The sequence below is a fragment of the Helianthus annuus genome, chromosome 3 (genome assembly GCF_002127325.2).
Source record: "Helianthus annuus cultivar XRQ/B chromosome 3, HanXRQr2.0-SUNRISE, whole genome shotgun sequence".
In the NCBI taxonomy this organism is placed as follows: Eukaryota; Viridiplantae; Streptophyta; class Magnoliopsida; order Asterales; family Asteraceae; genus Helianthus; species Helianthus annuus.
Window position 1 is genome coordinate 94,219,836 of NC_035435.2, and position 18,140 is coordinate 94,237,975.

Genomic DNA, 18,140 nt, shown 5'->3' on the forward strand with positions numbered 1-18,140 from the left:
TGATGTACAGCAACCAAGTAATGTTGAGTTAGAAACTGGTAGGGTTGAGTCGGATTTAGACATTGAGGAAAACATTAGCAATTCTGAGGGATAGAATATAGGGAAACCTAGAAGTGTTTTAAAGAAATCTTCTAGAAATGTAAAATTTCCATCTAAGCTTAATGACTTTATCGTTGATGGTAAAATCAAATATGGTCTTGAAAAAGTATTGAATTATGCTAATCTTGACTCTGAAAGTATGTGTTTCGCTTCTATGCTTAATAAGAGTTGTGAACCTAAAAACTATTTTGAAGCTAAAACGGATAACAATTGGGTTACTGCCATGAATGATGAGTTAGAAGCCTTACACAGAAATGATACTTGGGAAATTGTCGATTTACCTCCTAATAGGAAACCCATAGGCTGTAAATGGATTTATAAAATCAAATATAAAGCTTCAGGCGAAATAGAAAGGTACAAGGCTAGACTTGTAGCTAAGGGGTTTAGTCTAAAGGAAGGAATAGACTTCTTTGAAACCTTTTCACCTGTAGCGAAAATGGTTACCGTCAGATGCGTCCTAACCATTGCTATTAATAATGGTTGGGATGTTCATCAATTTGACATAAATAACGCTTTTCTATATGGTAATTTAAATGAAGAAGTATATATGACCCTTCCCGATGGTTATAATTCCAGCCATATTAATAAAGTTTGTAAGCTTAAAAAGTCTCTCTATGGTCTTAAACAAGCTCCTTGAATGTGGAATGAGAAACTTGTTAATGTTTTACTTGATCTTGGGTTTGAACAAAGTAAATGTGACCACTCCATGTTTGTCAAAACAAGTAAATCCGTGTTTATATCTTACTTGTTTATGTGGATGATATAGTCATAACTGGTAGTTGTTCTGCTGAGATTTCTAAAACTAAATCTCTTCTTAAATCTAAGTTTCTGATCAAGGATTTGGGAATGCTAAAATATTTCCTAGGAATTGAGGTTTTAAAAACCAAAGATGGCTTATGTTTATCACAAAGGAAATATTGTCTTGACTTGCTTGCTGAATTTGGTCTGACTGGATGTAAACCAGTTAACATTCCAATTGAACCTAATCATATCTTAACCCACTTGTGTGAAAAAGATAATCAAACTTTACCTCATATATTTGTCTATCAAAAATTAGTGGGAAAACTAATATATCTTTCTCATACTAGACCTAATATTGCCAATTCAGTTCAATATCTAAGTCAATATATGCACAGTCCCACTAATGCTCATTTCAAAATCGCTTTAAGACTTTTAAGATATCTTAAGGGCTCTCCTGGGAAAGGTTTATTATTTAAAAAGGGGGACTCCTTAGAGCTGAAAGCCTTTGCTGATTCTGACTGGGGCAAATGCGTTAACTCTAGGAAATCTATCACAGGTTTCTGTGTCTTCTTAGGTAACTCTCTTATTTCATGGAAAAGCAAAAAACAGTCTATCATTTCTAGATCTTCTGCTGAGGCAGAATATCGTGCTATGTGTGATGCGACAAGTGAAATCATTTGGCTCCTTAACATTTTAAATGAACTTAAAATTAATGCCAAACTTCCTGTGTCCCTTTTCTGTGATAATACAGTCGCTATTTCAATAGCCGCTAATCCTGTTTTTCATGATCGAACAAAGCATTTTGAAATTGATCTCTTTTTTTTAAGAGAAAAAATTTCAAAAGGTGTTACTAAAACTGTTGGTGTCGCATCTGAAGATCAAACGGCAGATGTGTTTACAAAAGGGCTTCTCGTTCAAGCTCATGACAAGGTTTGTGATAAACTTGGCTTGTTTAACTATTTTGCATATTGAATTGAGGGGGGGGGGTTGTTGAAATATACGTATTATTTCTTTCAATTCAATATTTCCCTTTATTATGCCTTTATATTTAATCCTTTCCTTTTTTTTTTCTTTTTCATATTACCGTTGCTGTTTCGTTTGGGCTTTTGAGGGTTTGGTGATCTGTATCTCTTTGGGCCTATTTCATTTAGGGCAGCAGCCCGTGTTCAATATAAGGGGGGCGCAGGTATTGGGATCAACACACAACAAAAACAACAGCCTCTTTCATCTGTCTCCTATTCTCGAACCTGCAACAAGAAGCTTCTTTCATTTTTCACTGTTTAGAAGAGTCTTAGAGATCTCGTTGTGATCTCAGTTTGTAACAGATCATTCCACTGATCTGAGTTGTCTGTTTGTAATTGTTAACCGGAATCCTTGCCGGAAATTGGTCTGTACTCGTTCAGAATAAATTGTGCCGACTAAATTGTGCCGACTGGTGTCTTATAAAGCTTTCACGTTCTTGATATCGTGTTTTTGACATTACATTCATATTTTAGTTTGTTACCATTTATTATAATTTTCTACTAGAGCCCATTTTTACATAAATTGGTAACATACACTAAAACACATGTTAAAGCGCAACTTGTGGTGTTCAATATCTTACAAGAAGTCGTAATAAAATATAATTAAAATACATAGTTTGCGAGCAAAAGAACTTGTCACTAATCGTTTTTAACCTTTAATAATCTTGATATTTTGTGCATTGAATGTAACGATGATAGATGGGGAAGAAGAAAAATATGTAGATGATATTGTTTTGTTTGATGATTTAGATGCTACTTGATGGTTCGTATTTACTGATGGAAGAGAAATCCGATAGTGAGGATATTGGAGGTGTCAAATATGATGCTACCGGCATCTTTGATGGTAATAAAGGCAAAGAAGCTTCGGAGTTCAATGCTTTAAGGGCTTGTCTAATCGAAGGGCGAAGTTCAGAGTCAGGGTGCACGCACCATAAACCAAGAATCATTAAAATCTTGATTTCTTCTTCCTCATAGTCTGATCCTAGACTTGGATCAACTGCTTCTAAAAGAGACCCAGTCCCGTACAGCTCCCAAACCCATTCTATCAATCGCATTTGATTTGCTTGGGTCTTGTAGTCGATAGCTTTTCGCCCACAAGCTATTTCCAATGCAACAACCCCGAAACTAAAAACATCTGACTCCTTGGTTGCTCTATCTGTGACTACACATTCAGGAGCCATATAACCCAATGTTCCAGCCAACATCGTTGTTTGTGAGCCTTTCTCATGGTCAACCAACTTAGCTAACCCAAAATCACCAAGCTTCGCATTAAAATTTGCGTCCAACATCACATTACTCGATTTTATATCTCTATGCAAAACACATTGCTCCCATTCCTCATGTAAATATAGCAAAGCAGAAGCCAGACCACGAACAATTTTGTATCTTGTATTCCATTTCAACAAGTTCTTTCCCTTGAAGAGATGTAAATCTAAGCTTCCGTTTTCCATAAATTCATAAGCAAGCAAGAGTTCTCCTTTATCATGGCACCAACCGGTGAGTTGCACTAAGTTTCTGTGCCTCAATCTACTAATGATCCTTACTTCTGATGCACTCTTTAATCCCTTGTTTGGAAGTCTTGGACACCCTTTTGACTGCGACATGCATGCTTAAATCTTTCAAAAAACCCTTGTAAACTCCTCTAAAACCACCCTCTCCAAGCTTCTCTGTCTCTGCAAAGTAAGATGTTGATTGAGCTAACTCATGGTATGAAAGTCTTCTAGGCATAGAGGGCCCATTTTCAAATTCATTCTTCATCTCCAAAGAAAGTCCAAGTTCCGCCACTTTATCAACATTGGTTTTCTTCCTCCTCCATAAAAAAATAGCAAGTATAGTCGAAATAGGAACCAGAACGAACATTCCAACTACTAGTGCCACCTTACGCAACTTATTTTTTCCCTCCTTCACTGCATCCGGGCTCATGGTTGGTGGTAGGTTGCTACCTCGAACAGTCTTCTCTGGGCTAAGGGTTGGTGGTAGGCCGCTACCGGTATTGTTTGGGATAAAGGTTGGTGTCGACCCATTGTTTTCACCACCCTCAAATTCAGTACTGTTTAACGTCCAAGATATGACAATGTTATTCTCACTTCGATCTTCAGTGGAAGCTGAGAACCCAAAAATTACCCATTCGGGCAATACACCCCTTAGATCAATGATGTAGTAAATCCCAGTTTCCCATACACGAGAATTATTATCGTTAAAATTGGTGAAGGAAACACTAAGATTTTTTGACTCAGAATTATATTCAATCAAAGCTTTACACTCTTTTCCATATGTCATATTGCTATTCCATTTACTAGACACAGCAGAAGTAAGAGAGTTAATATTGATACCTACATGATCATCTTTGGACATCGTATTGGGATTTACGGGATCCCAATCGTCACCAAAAGTATCAAACTCTACAGCAACAAATGGACACATACTAGTATTGGTTGTAACATTAAATGGAAGCCCAAGGGATCTGCCCGAATTTATCATAGAGTTATTCTGAGCAAGGAAGAATGCGAAGCCATCAGCGTAAAAATTATTCGCATTCAAATCATTGATCACAAATGTGAAACTGGTGGAGAAGCTGGCTAGGTCATTTGAGTCTTTTTCCCAAAGATGAAGAGATTTGAAGTACGTCACTCGACCTACTGGACCTGCTAACGATTCCGAACCACTATCACTCTTCATATTGGTTAGATGGATTCCATCACTCGGGGTGATAGCAGCATCACGTGAGAATAGGAAATCGTGGGAATTTTTTGGTGTAATATTTGTGAAATTGAAAGTAATTGAAGATGCATAAGGGATTAAAGCAAGAAACAAGCATGTTATGATAGACATGAGTCTGGAAATTAACATGCTAAAATAGTTGTTAGCTTCTTGATAGAAAGTTTTTCTTAACTAATAACTTGAATATATAAGGGTGGACGGGGTGTACGCGGTGAGGGGATTCGGTGATGGTAGTCCCCGATCGGGAACACCGCCGCCATCAATGCGGGGACCCGAATCGGGGGGTGGATTAGGCATGGGTTCACCGCTTGGTTTGGCTCATTTTTCGAAATAAGACCGTTGAATAACGGTCAATTTTATTAAAAAAAAATCAACTTTTTAAAAAAACATATATTTAAACAACCTAAATCAATTTTTTTACCACACTCACCACTCTCAAACTCACACCAAAACTCTCAAACTCCAATCTTTCAAATACAAAATGGATTCCAAGCTTCCGTTTCTTTCTACCCTACCCGACTTTCCCGACGATGGAGATGCATCGTCAAGCGATAGTAGCTTAATTTTCTTCCAAAATCTCATCCAACAAGCGGAGCTACTAGACACGGCATCGTCTAGTAAAAAAAATTATGTCCGTCGAGATCGTGAGGGGGGCCATGAGACACTCATGGCCGATTATTTTGATGAAAATCCAAAATTTAATGAAGATACTTTTCGTCACAGATTTCGTATGTCCAAGTCTTTGTTCCTAAAAATTAAATGTATTTTTTTTTCTAGTTTGAATGTATTTTTTTTAATTTAATGAAATGTCTTTTATTTAATTTTTATTTTTATTAATATTTTTTTAATTTGTAAACATGCATAATTTTACAAAAAAAAAAAAAAAAAAAAAAACCAACTCCCCTAAGAGGGGAGTGCCGCCATCAAAATGGGGTGTTAGGGGAGTATTAGAGGGGACTTGACGTGGCAATAGCTGGTTGGTCGGGCGTAAGAGAGGGGACTCACCTATTAGGTGAGCACCCCTTACACCCTAATGACGAAGGTGTGGGTGTAGGTCCCTATCCGGTGGATGACGAACCTCAAACCTTGTTATACTAACCCACTAGCGAGTGCGGAATCCAAGCTAGCGAGCAAACCGGGATTAAGCAAGTATAAAGAACAAACACACACGGGTTCACCGATTAACACAACTTGTATTAATGCAAATGAAGGTTTCGGTTACAAGCACAATGTTTACAAATCTAACATGTAAACTCTCCAAGTGTGTGTGTGAGTTCCGGACAGAATGCTCTCAAGAAGACTCTCTATCTCTCGGGTGTGAACTCTCAGAACTGAACTAACACATACACTGCATGGGTATTTATACCCAGCTCATGATGTCTGGTCCGAAGGATCCGATAGATGGTCCGAAGGATCATCTATCGAGGACAAGGTAATCGAAGGATCAGCATTGACCTCGAAAGATCACCTTTCGAGGTCTATCATTCGAAGCCTATCTTTCGAGCACCTCGAAGGATCAACAATATCCTTCGAGGCTATCCTTCGATGCAGACAAACATATCAAACATATGTTAACTGTTGGCCAAGTCAATCCGGAGGATGGTTGACTTGGTCAACTTACAGACTACCAAGGACATCGTTTATATACAGACTGAATACAGACAAAGTACAGACACAAGTGCACCAACAAACTCCCCCTTGGCTGTAGCTTTGTCTTTATCTTCTATGGTTGTAGACTCGTCTTGAACTTCGACGGTCTTTGGTCTTCGAGTTATCAAAACTCTGATGTCCTTTCAAGTCTTCAATGTCGGAGGATCTTCAAAGTCTTCACGTCTTGAAAGCAGAGAGTGTATCAACAAACTGCCCGTATCATGTAGGAAGTGTGTTGACAAACTCCCCCTTAACATAAGCTCCCCCTTGAGTTATGCTCGTGAAAAGACTTTATCTTTATGAAGTGAGATCCTTGTGGTGTTGATAATGGCCAGCGGCTACTCGATCATCTTCATCCTTTGAGCGCCTTCTCGTCGTGTCTTCATTCCAAGGCTTGTCATCGACCATGTTCTCCCAGCCTTTAGAATCTGCACATGCAAGAAATCTAAACGCGTAATGAGAACAACTGCTTGGAATATAGTATAAACAAATGACACACGAATGACCATGTCACAATCAAACACTGTCCGACAGTTTGAAAGTTTAATAAATTTTTCAATTTCAGATTTAACTTTCAAAACTTGCAAAATTTCGACCGTTTATGAAGATTTAGTCAGTTTGGTTTTCGTTCAGGTTTCAGGCAACGAAGACTCGAGCTCCAACATCGTACGATCGAAAATAAAGCAGAAATAAAATCTTTTTGGCTTTTATAAAGTTTATATTAAAACACGCCTAAAATCTTTTTGGTATTTTTGAAATTTAAAAGACAACAATTTAAAATCCTTTGAGTGTTATCAAACGACATCACCGCTAATGTCGTGCTGATATGCACCAAACGACGAAACTGTTTAAAAGAAAAACAATAAAAGTTAAGTAGTAAATAAATAAATATATACAAACATTCTTTTTGCGAGTTTCGAGGGTAAGAGAATCATATCAGTGTACGGTCATGCCAAAACACTCTTGTTGTTCAGTTAGTTAACATTAAGATAAGCATCCTATAACAATTATCGGTATTGTTGTCCACTTAAGCTCAACTTATCAGATGTAATCATGGCGAGGGGATACGTTAAGGTATGATTTATACTTACCGACCGGTGTTCATCCACATCACGACACATTCCCGTATCAAGGTATGCACGAGAGTTCATCTTACCGGTGAGTATACCGATTATCATCTGTTTAACCGTATAAATTGTGAGATACTCACTTATTTTGATTTGAAAAACAAGCCCTATGTGATGTAATCACTTATTGATGAGGAACTTGATTTTCGTATGCATGAGGGCACAGGTGCAAGTCCGTGAACAGGTCAGTACTTCCGTACAGCAGAGAGACGAACTTGACACCCGGATAAATGTGATATTTTATCACTTATTTGTTTTGGACATGTGATTGTTTATCACTTATTAAGGTCGAATGCAGTATGCAATATGTACACGTATCTATAGTATCATGGAAGATCTAGACTTGCGTCCCCGTTATTTTTCGGTAAAAGATACAACCATGATACCCAGATGATAAGCAGCATAAAGACCGAATATCTCAGAACCTCGGCAATCTATCAAACGAAATTTCGGTACTAAGACCATATGCCAATGAGTGGTTCCCACCTGGTCTTCAGTCTATTAAGATTTATATCACCCTGCACACTTTAAAATGATTGTGAGCCTACCGATACATCTTATATAGAGCTGCTTATCGTTTTGCATTTAAGGTTTAAAGAGGTTTGGATAGACCACTGATGTACTATCATTTTCTCTTTTGCTCGCCAGGAAACTCATTTTTGTTTTTCTATTGTTTTTGTGTTTTTGAAATTTTTCGATGTTTTTGGATTTTCAGATTTTTGAATTTACTCCCCCTAAAATCAATAAACTAAGATAAATTCAAAACACACAAAGATATATACAAAAATGATTTTCCGATGTTGGTTTTACTCTTGCTTGACCTTAATGCCGTTTACCAATAATAAGAAGTCAAATCTAGATTTGTCAAATGCTTTGGTAAATAAGTCGGCACGTTGGTCATCGGTGTGGACCTTAACAACATCGATTAGCCTTTTCTCAAAGCAATCACGTATGAAGTGATATTTGATTTCGATGTGTTTGGTCTTTGAATGCTGCACAGGATTTCTAGTGATATCTAAAGCAGCAGAATTATCAACGTAAATAGGAGTAGTTAGGAATTCAAAACCGTAGTCCCGCATTTGTTGTTGAATCCAAAGAACTTGGGAGCAACAACTTGAGGCAGCAATGTATTCAGCTTCGCATGTTGATGTAGCGACACACGTCTGCTTCTTGCACTGCCATGTCACTAGGCGATTTCCTAAGAACTGACATCCAGCCGTTGTGGATTTGCCGTCGATTTTGCATCCGCCAAAATCAGAATCACTGAAAGCTACCAATTCAAAGTTATTATCCCTAGGGTACCACAGACCGGTGTCAGGGTACGCCTTCAAATAACGAAAAATTCTTTTAACAGCAGCAAGATGTGAGGCCTTCGGGTTAACTTGATATCTGGCAAGCAGGCACGTTGGGTACATTATGTCTGGCCTTGATGCTGTGAGGTACATAAGAGATCCGATCATAGCGCGATAGATGGAAGGGCTAACAGCTTCTCCCTTCAAGTCTGGAGTAATTCCGTGATTTGTTGGCAATGGGGTACCAATGGGCGTTGCATCTGACATCTTGAACCGGCTCAAGATGTCACCAACATATTTAGTCTGATGGATGAATATCCCAGACTCAGTTTGTTGTACTTGTAGGCCCAAGAAGAAAGTCATTTCCCCCATAGCACTCATCTCGAATTTATCCTGCATAATGCGCTCGAATTCCCTACACAAGACATCATTAGTAGAACCAAAAATAATGTCATCAACGTATACCTGTACCAGAAGAAGATCTCCATCTTGTTCTTTGATGAAAAGAGTACAGTCGATAAGACCTCTTCGAAAACCGTTCTCCAGCAGATAGTGAGATAAGGTTGCATACCAAGCTCGCGGTGCTTGATGTAGACCATAAAGAGCTTTGTTGAGCAACCAAACCCGATCGGGATGGATAGGATCTTCAAAACCTGGAGGCTGTTCGACGTACACCTCTTCTTCAACCACACCATGTAAGAATGCACTTTTCACGTCCATCTGATAAACCTTGAATCCTTTGAAGGACGCATAGGCTAGAAAGATTCGAATTGCTTCGAGACGTGCCACTGGTGCATAGACTTCGTTGTAGTCAATCCCTTCAATCTGACGAAAACCTTGAACGACTAAACGTGCTTTGTTTCGGATAACAACTCCACGGTCATCCTTTTTGCATTTGAAAACCCAACGGGTACCAATCTTCTTGTATCCAGCAGGTTTCTCTACTAGTTTCCAGACACCCAGCTTCTGGAATTGTTGCAGTTCTTCCTGCATTGCTTCAACCCAAGCATTATCTTTCAAGGCTTCTTTCCATGTTCTTGGTTCTTCCTGTGAGACATAACACGCGAAGGACCAGTCGTTTTGTTGCCCGGATTCTCGAATAGCTGCATACAAGCCTGCATTGTTGTTGTTTCGCAACATGTTTCTAGTTTGAATGCCACTTTGAACATTTCCAATGATGTTTTGTTGAGGATGGGTATTATGAATCCTTGTTTCTGGATTATCTGGAACTGGAACATTTATACCCAGGTTGTTGAGGTTAAGATCAACAACCAATTCAAGGCCCGGAATTGACGAAGAGGATGATGCAGTAGCCTCAGCTGTTCTATGGGCATCCACTGGAGGAGTACCCTCTGAAGTACCATGAACTGCTGTTGTAGGAGCTTCCTGATCTGCATCTAGAAATTCATCATCCTCTGAAGATTCGTTCAATTCGTTTGCATCATGAAAATCCTCATTGTTGAGAGTATTGTTGTTCACCGAAGAAGATGGTTCTTGATTCACAAGAATTGGACGAACCACCGGTGAAACTGTTGCATTGTCACTCTCGAAAAACATCCTAGCCGCAGCATTTTCTTCAACGGCTTCAACATTGATCGAATTGAAGAAGTCATCATACTCAAACATCCAAGGTTGACCCGGATTTTTGACTGGCAAGGTGTGCCTTTGTACTCTGACCTCAGACCATTCCTCGACCCTTTTAGTCTCTAGATTCCAGACTCGTAAGTTAGGGGTGGCATACCCAAGAAAGTATCCATCAATTGCTCTTGCCCCAAACTTTCCATTAGGATCGATGATCGTGCAAGGAGCTCCAAACGGTTCGAGATAAGACAAATCTGGTTTCCGTTTTTGAAGAAGCTCAAAGCAGGTTTTGTTGTGCCTTTTGACTGTAAGAACTCTGTTCAATGTGTAGCATGCAGAGGCCACAGCTTCAGTCCAGAATGGAATGGGCAACTGCGACTCTACCAACATTGTCCTAGCAGTCTCGATCAATGTGCGGTTCTTACGTTCAGCGACACCATTCTGTTGAGGAGTATAAGCTGCACTAAACTCATGAAGAATACCTTTTGAAGTGCAGAACTCCGTCATGGAATGATTTTTAAATTCAGTACCATTGTCGCTACGTATCCGCCTAACCTTCAACTTATACAAATTCTCAATCTGAATGATCAAGTTTTTGATAATACCAAAGGTTTCACTCTTGTGTGCCATGAACGCAACCCAAGAAAATCTCGAATAATCATCAGTAACCACGAGGCAGTATTGATCACCCCGAATACTCTTGTGCTTGACAGGACCGAACAAATCCATGTGCAAGCGTTCAAGAGGAACTGCCACCGTGTTGATCTTCTTTGTAGGGTGCTTCTTCTTTGTTTGCTTTCCTTTCTGGCACGAAACACAGACGTCTTGAAGATGGAAATTTTTGAGGGGAACACCATTCACCAATTCATTTGAAACCAAATGATTCATTTTTCGTAAGTGAATGTGACCCATTCGTCTGTGCCAAGAGATAGTGTCTTTTTCTGTGGCTTTAGAAATGAAACAAGTTGCTTGTGCAGACGTAGTAATAGCTTGGCTCATGTCAAGGACGTACAAATCATTTATCCTTGGAGCCGACAAGAGAATCCATTCTTTTGGAATTTTGAAGCCGGGTTTCAGCACATAACATCCATTAGCATCAAAGTGTACTGAGAACTGCTTGTCACATATTTGAGAAACACTAAGAAGATTGTGATCAAGTTGTTGCACAAAATTGATCTTGTCAAAGCTGACAATCCCGTTAGATATCATTCCTTCACCCGTTATATATCCACCTTTATCTCCAGCAAAAGCAACATAACCTCCTCTAATAGATTTAACGTCGTAGAGAAGCTTCATGTCGCCTGTCATGTGCCTGGATGCCCCACTATCAACAATCCAGTGACTACTGATAGTTCCTCCTGAAGCACCCTGCACATGAACTCAAATGAATTAGTTGGAGATGGGGACCCAAGCCATTGTGGTCTTGGGTCTTCCATTTTCATCAATGACAATAACTTCTTGTCTTTGATGGTTGGTGAATTGTGATGGTCCCCCTGATTCAGTAACCGACTTAGGTTTCCAGGTCTGTTTTGTTTTACCAGTATCTTTCTTTAAAACTTTAACTTCTTGATTGTTTGAAGTTGTAGAATTTTCTGGTTTTACAGCAACAGATTGTTTTTGAACCACATCGATTTTAATTGCTTTTTCAATCTTCTTGACCTGTTGCTGTTTCTGTTTCTTTTCCCTTTCTTTTACAAGTCGGGGATCTTGTTTTGTGGAAACAGTTGGCTTGCGGTCAGTTTTGCCACGGGGATCATCAACCTTTCCTTTCTGCTTATGAAGATATGGGCAGTTTCTAATAATATGCCCAATGGTTCCACACTCAAAACATGATCTTCGTTCTACAAACCCCGAAGAATCATGTGATCGTCTAGCCGATGATGTTGAACTTTGTGAACCCGAGGTACTAGGTTTTGAACTGCTTGGTTCATTTCTTTTCTCGACAATAGCTTTCTTGACAAAATCTAAGTTAGATTGATTTTCAAACTTTTCAATTTTGTCCGTTCCCGTCGATTTCACAAAGTTAACCTTTTTCTTCTTCTTTTGGTTCGGCTTCTTGTTAGCTTGAGCCGGTGTTTTACCTTTGGGTTTGGTGTGATTTTGCTGTGTTGGCACTGTTGGTAATTTCTTGTTACCAAATTGTTTTCGAATTTCAGCCTTTGGAACAGGAGGACACTGTGTAACTGTAACACGTGGTCCTGTCTTTCCCAAAAACTTACTTGTCGAATTTTCAAAGACTTTGCAGATTAAAGATTGATTAACATTCTTAATGGGAAAATCTTTGTCTGAGTAAATTTTATCGTCACCAACTAGAGTGTACAGCAAATTCACACTCTCCGGCTCTTCTGCAGATGAAGACTCAGTTGCAACAGTCTTAGCGGGTTGTACAGGGGGATCACATAAAATGTGATTCTCAAGAGGTATGTCCTCATTTTTGGCTACCACATCAGACTTTGCTGGGACAGTATCATCAGATTCATCATCAGACGAATCAGCATCCTCAATCACAACTGGAGGATCTTGATTCTGTTCAGCACTTACAAATGTATCTGCTGACACATCTGAATCTGAGGATACTTCCTTTTGGTATCCGAGTCCTGCAGCAAATTCCTTAACATCTAGAGGCACAGAAGGTTCAAAGAATACCCTGTCCTCTTCATCAGGCATGGCATCATAATTATGTCTCACTGGTGGTGGACACTTCTTGTAGCCTATGCATGTGACATCTCTCTTTTCCTTCTGAACATCAATGATGTGATCTAACACATAGCTAGAGCTCAAATAACTGTCTAGCTTGAGTTGGATCGCATCACTTTCGGTTTTCACACAGGCCATCTCTTTTTGCATAATCTCAAGGCGAGATATATACAAATTGATATCAGTTTGTTTTCTTGAAACCATTTTAGTCAGTTCAGTTTTATCTTTCTTTAAAGTTTCAATTACTGACTTAAATTCTTTTTCATGATTTTCATAAAACATGTTGGCTTCTGTGCATTTAGAGAGATCCACAGTCAGCTTCTGATTGTGAATGAATGTCACATCATATTTCTCTTGCAAAGCGTCATGCTTACTTTGCAAGTCACTCAAATTCTCATTCACAGTAGTATGTTTGTCTTGCAAGTCAAACAAACTAGCTTGTAAAGCATCATGTTTGCCTTGCAACTCAGACATACTTTTCTCCATTTCAGCACACCTAATATGCAACCTAGCACATTCATCACAATTAACAGCAGTTGGTTCATCGACACATACCTGACTTGATGAACCGTCGACATTAGCCATAAAGGCTGAATGGAGAGAAGACGAAGTATAAGCAGCTTGATCCACCAAAATAGATCTTCTTTGAGTTTCTGCTGCAGCTTCCTCCAAGAGTTCATCAAAGTCAACATCATTTGAAACATTAAATGTCTCACCCACATGATCATCACCAGAATTGGATGATTCTTCATCAACACTTCTACTGTATCCAGACGAATCTTCATCTTCAGATGATTCATCACCACTGGCAGAAGATTCTCCACCACTGGTGTGAACTAGCTTCTTCACAACCTGAGCAAAACATGCTGTTCCATCGGGAGCATCACCACCCAACTGGATTGACCAGTCACAACCTTCATCCACCTGAACTGCAAGTGCTCGGTTGGTTTGGTTGTTGACAGGCACCAATGTACGATCATTGTTTCTGTTCTGCTGGTTGCCTTGGTTTCTGAAGGGGTTTTGATTCCCGTGCTGAGCTGGCTTTGTGCACTCCCTTTTAAAGTGACCCCGTTCACCACAGTTGAAGCACTTAACAGCTTGTTTATCGAACCCATACTTGGTGTCTCGCTTACTTTCCAAGCTGGTTCTTCCCGTACTTTCCATCCAATCCTTTGCTCTTCTCACAGCACTCGCAAAGGCCCACTTGATGTCCATCAAGTCCATCTCCTCTTTATCAATCTGCCTGTAATCTTCTTGTGTCAGATTAATGTTGCCAATCTGACCTTCTATTAACCCACAGTACGCGCTCACTACAGTGTTAAGCAGCTCCATGTGTTCCTTAGCTACTTCTACACTGATTTTAGAGAAACTTGACGTGTCGAGCTGAACGGTACTAGACTTTGATTGTTGACCTGCAGATGATGTTCCTCCATAACATGCACGTTGTTGTTGAGCAGGAGGAGGAGGAGGTGGGTCTATTGGATTTCCATACATGTCTGTGGTGGGAGGTGGCTTAACAGGAACTTGCACCGGATTGCCATACATATCAGTGGTTGTCACAAACGCTGTTTGCAGAGGAGCATGTGGACCTGTTCTTGCAGACGAAGTATTGGAAGTTCCACAATACATTTCAGGATTTTGTGGCAATGGAACTCTCTTCGCCTTTAAGGTTTCCTCCTGATCCTTGTTTTCCAGAAGCTGCACGAAGTCGTTGATATTTGTAGTTTTCAACACTCCGTTATACTTCAGGATCTCCAAGAAGCTACTCCATTGAGGAGGCAAAGCATCAGCAAACTTTTTCACCACTTCTGCTTGAGTTGTCGTCACACCAAAATTATTCAACTCAGTAAGCAAATGATAAAACCGACTTGTCATGTCTCCCAATGACTCCTTATCTAAGCACGTGAAACAGTCGAATTCTTTCTTGAGTAGATCATGACGCAATTGACGTGTTGCTTCATTTCCTACTCCCCTGGTTTTCAAACCGTCCCACAGCTTCTTTGTAGTCTTGAAGCTGACAAATTGATGATAGATGTCTTTGCTTAACGCCTGAGTGAGAATGGCGTAGGCTTTCTTCTCCAGATCATATATTTTCTTCTGATCCTCTGGAAGATCGGCAAAACTAGCAGTTGTTGAAGCAGCAACTTCGATAGCTTGATCAAAATCTGTGGTGAAACGTATCCACAGCTCTGTATTCTGGCCCAAAACATATGTACGGAAACGATCAGCCCAACCCGGATACTCATTTAAATGCATCAGCTTCGGAGGTCTATTCAAACTTCCTGTTTCACTTTCGCTCAGTAAGATACTTTGAATACTAGGAGTTTGATTCGAGACTAGCGCCCACTGATTTCCCTGAGAAGATGTCGATACCGGAGACTCGGCCCATGAAGGCGATAAACTTGTAGACGTGTATTTTCCACTGTCTGGCGCCGGTGTGCCCCACCATGAAGGAGTGACACCAGAACTTGTATATTTACCGCTGTCGGGGGCCGGATTCCACCAATTCGGATTCATGATAAATGAGCAAAATATATGCTAAGTAAGAATTCCGAAAGATCACACAGCCGAAGGTTCCTGGTCGAAGGATCTGAAATCACAGAAACTTGTTAGCAATAAACTGACCACGATCGAAAGATCAACTATTATTCGAAGGATCAATAGTACTCGAAAGATTACTGTTGAGTCTCGAACAATAATTTCGAAAGATTCAAGAACTCGAAGGATTCCCTTTTGAAAGATCCTTATCTTTCGAGTTAAATATCCTTATCTTTCGTATAGCTGACTTTCGAAAGATCACACTTGTTCGAATGATCAACAGTGTTCGAAGGATCACTGTTGACTTTCGAGCACTGGCTTCGAAAGATTCAAAATCTCGAAAGATTCACACTTGAAAGATCCTTATCTTTCGAGATAAATCCCTAACTTTCGGACACTTGTCTTTCGAAAAGATTCCTTTATCGAAAGATATGTCTCAGACTTCGAAGGATGGGTCGAAGGATGATGATCTTTCGAGCCTTCCTTGATCGAAAGATAATCTTTCGAAGTCGAAGGATATCTTTCGAGAGGTTCTGACACAACTGACGTTGATGTGATAGGTTGGTGAAAAAGGTGATGGGTTGGTGAAGTACTTTCGGCAGAAAGGTATGTTCTGCACACAGATCTTCACCAACTTTTTGACTTTCAAAAACAATGCCCAAAAATGGCAAACCTTATCCACAAAGTCCGGTCACCGGAAACACACCGGAAATTGGCCGGAAAACACAAAGTTTCTTAAAAACCAATTTCCAAGTTACCCAACCCAACTTTAAACACTCCCGAAGGTTTAGAAACTGTTTTTCAGTTTAGAAAAACAAGAAAAACCACCAAGACGGGTGCTAAACCTAGTGTCCAAACACACACCAAGAACTTGAAAAACCCGGTTTTAAACAAGGTAAAGAGCCAAGCTCTGATACCACTTGTAGGTCCCTATCCGGTGGATGACGAACCTCAAACCTTGTTATACTAACCCACTAGCGAGTGCGGAATCCAAGCTAGCGAGCAAACCGGGATTAAGCAAGTATAAAGAACAAACACACACGGGTTCACCGATTAACACAACTTGTATTAATGCAAATGAAGGTTTCGGTTACAAGCACAATGTTTACAAATCTAACATGTAAACTCTCCAAGTGTGTGTGTGAGTTCCGGACAGAATGCTCTCAAGAAGACTCTCTATCTCTCGGGTGTGAACTCTCAGAACTGAACTAACACATACACTGCATGGGTATTTATACCCAGCTCATGATGTCTGGTCCGAAGGATCCGATAGATGGTCCGAAGGATCATCTATCGAGGACAAGGTAATCGAAGGATCAGCATTGACCTCGAAAGATCACCTTTCGAGGTCTATCATTCGAAGCCTATCTTTCGAGCACCTCGAAGGATCAACAATATCCTTCGAGGCTATCCTTCGATGCAGACAAACATATCAAACATATGTTAACTGTTGGCCAAGTCAATCCGGAGGATGGTTGACTTGGTCAACTTACAGACTACCAAGGACATCGTTTATATACAGACTGAATACAGACAAAGTACAGACACAAGTGCACCAACAGTGGGTTCAAAGATGTGGAACTTTATGTCAAGGTCTTAATTTTCCGTGCTTACCAAATATACACTGAATTTCTATTGTTCTTTCTTTCCTTTTTCTTTTTCCTATTTGTTTTTTATTTTATATTTTTGCTCTTTAACTAATTGTGATCTTTTCATTTCTTTGTGTCTTTTTTCTATTTTTATTTTATCGTTTTTGTATAACAAATAACATGTGTATATTGTGATGAAGATGTGGGTTTGTAAATTCAGACAAAAGAAACATGTAGATGTGGAACTTTGGAGGTCAAGGTCTTAATTTTACGTGTCTATGCCATCACCACCACACCACACCACACCATGTCCACGCCACCACAAGGGGTGGTGTACAGTGGCGGAGCAAGAAATTTTTTCTTATGGTGTCATTTTTTATGGATATTCTGGGTTATAGTAACCCGGAGTCGAACTTTTTTGGATCGGTTCGGATCTAGTCGGGTCAAATTAGATAATAAAAGCAAATATCACAGTAAAAGTACAATGTCATTGAATAAAAACATATAATAAAATTACAAAGTCATAATGCATTTAATAGTTGCTATGTACGCTGATGTGGAAAAAGTAGTTCAACTAAATAAACTAAATTACCCTAAATTAAGACTCAAGTAATAAAAATCTAGACTCTTTAACCTGACTAAACTACTCACCGGCAAGTGTACCGGTCGACTCTAGCACAGAAAAGTAAGTCCGGATGTCGAACCCACAAGGACTCTAATGAATTACGTTAACGACTAAACTTAGACTAGACGCTGACACGACTAAACAAATATTGTGTTTGGGGGGTTTTACTAAAATCCTAAAATTATGATTAAATTGAAATTAACTAAAACACGAACGAAAACTAAGGTTTTGTTTCAGATGAGATTAAGGGCTACCTAGACTTGAATCCAGTTTAACTACGAATGGACTTCTAACGGTTTTATTGTTGTATGGAGCCGGGATCGTTAAATACTAAACCTTAAGGTATTTCAATGCTAAGACTTCCCGACCCTTCTCAGGAAGAAACCTAGGAAACCCTACAAGGCTGTTATGATTACCGACTGTTAGATTTCCTCTCAGTCCTCTAACGACTCTAAAAG

The 18,140-nt window shown here is 39.6% G+C and overlaps 1 pseudogene; it reads right to left on the reverse strand.

Moving 5' to 3' along the window:
• Positions 1-2,608: 2,608 nt before the first annotated feature.
• LOC110932007 lies at positions 2,609-4,694 on the reverse strand (annotated as a pseudogene).
• Positions 4,695-18,140: the final 13,446 nt, after the last annotated feature.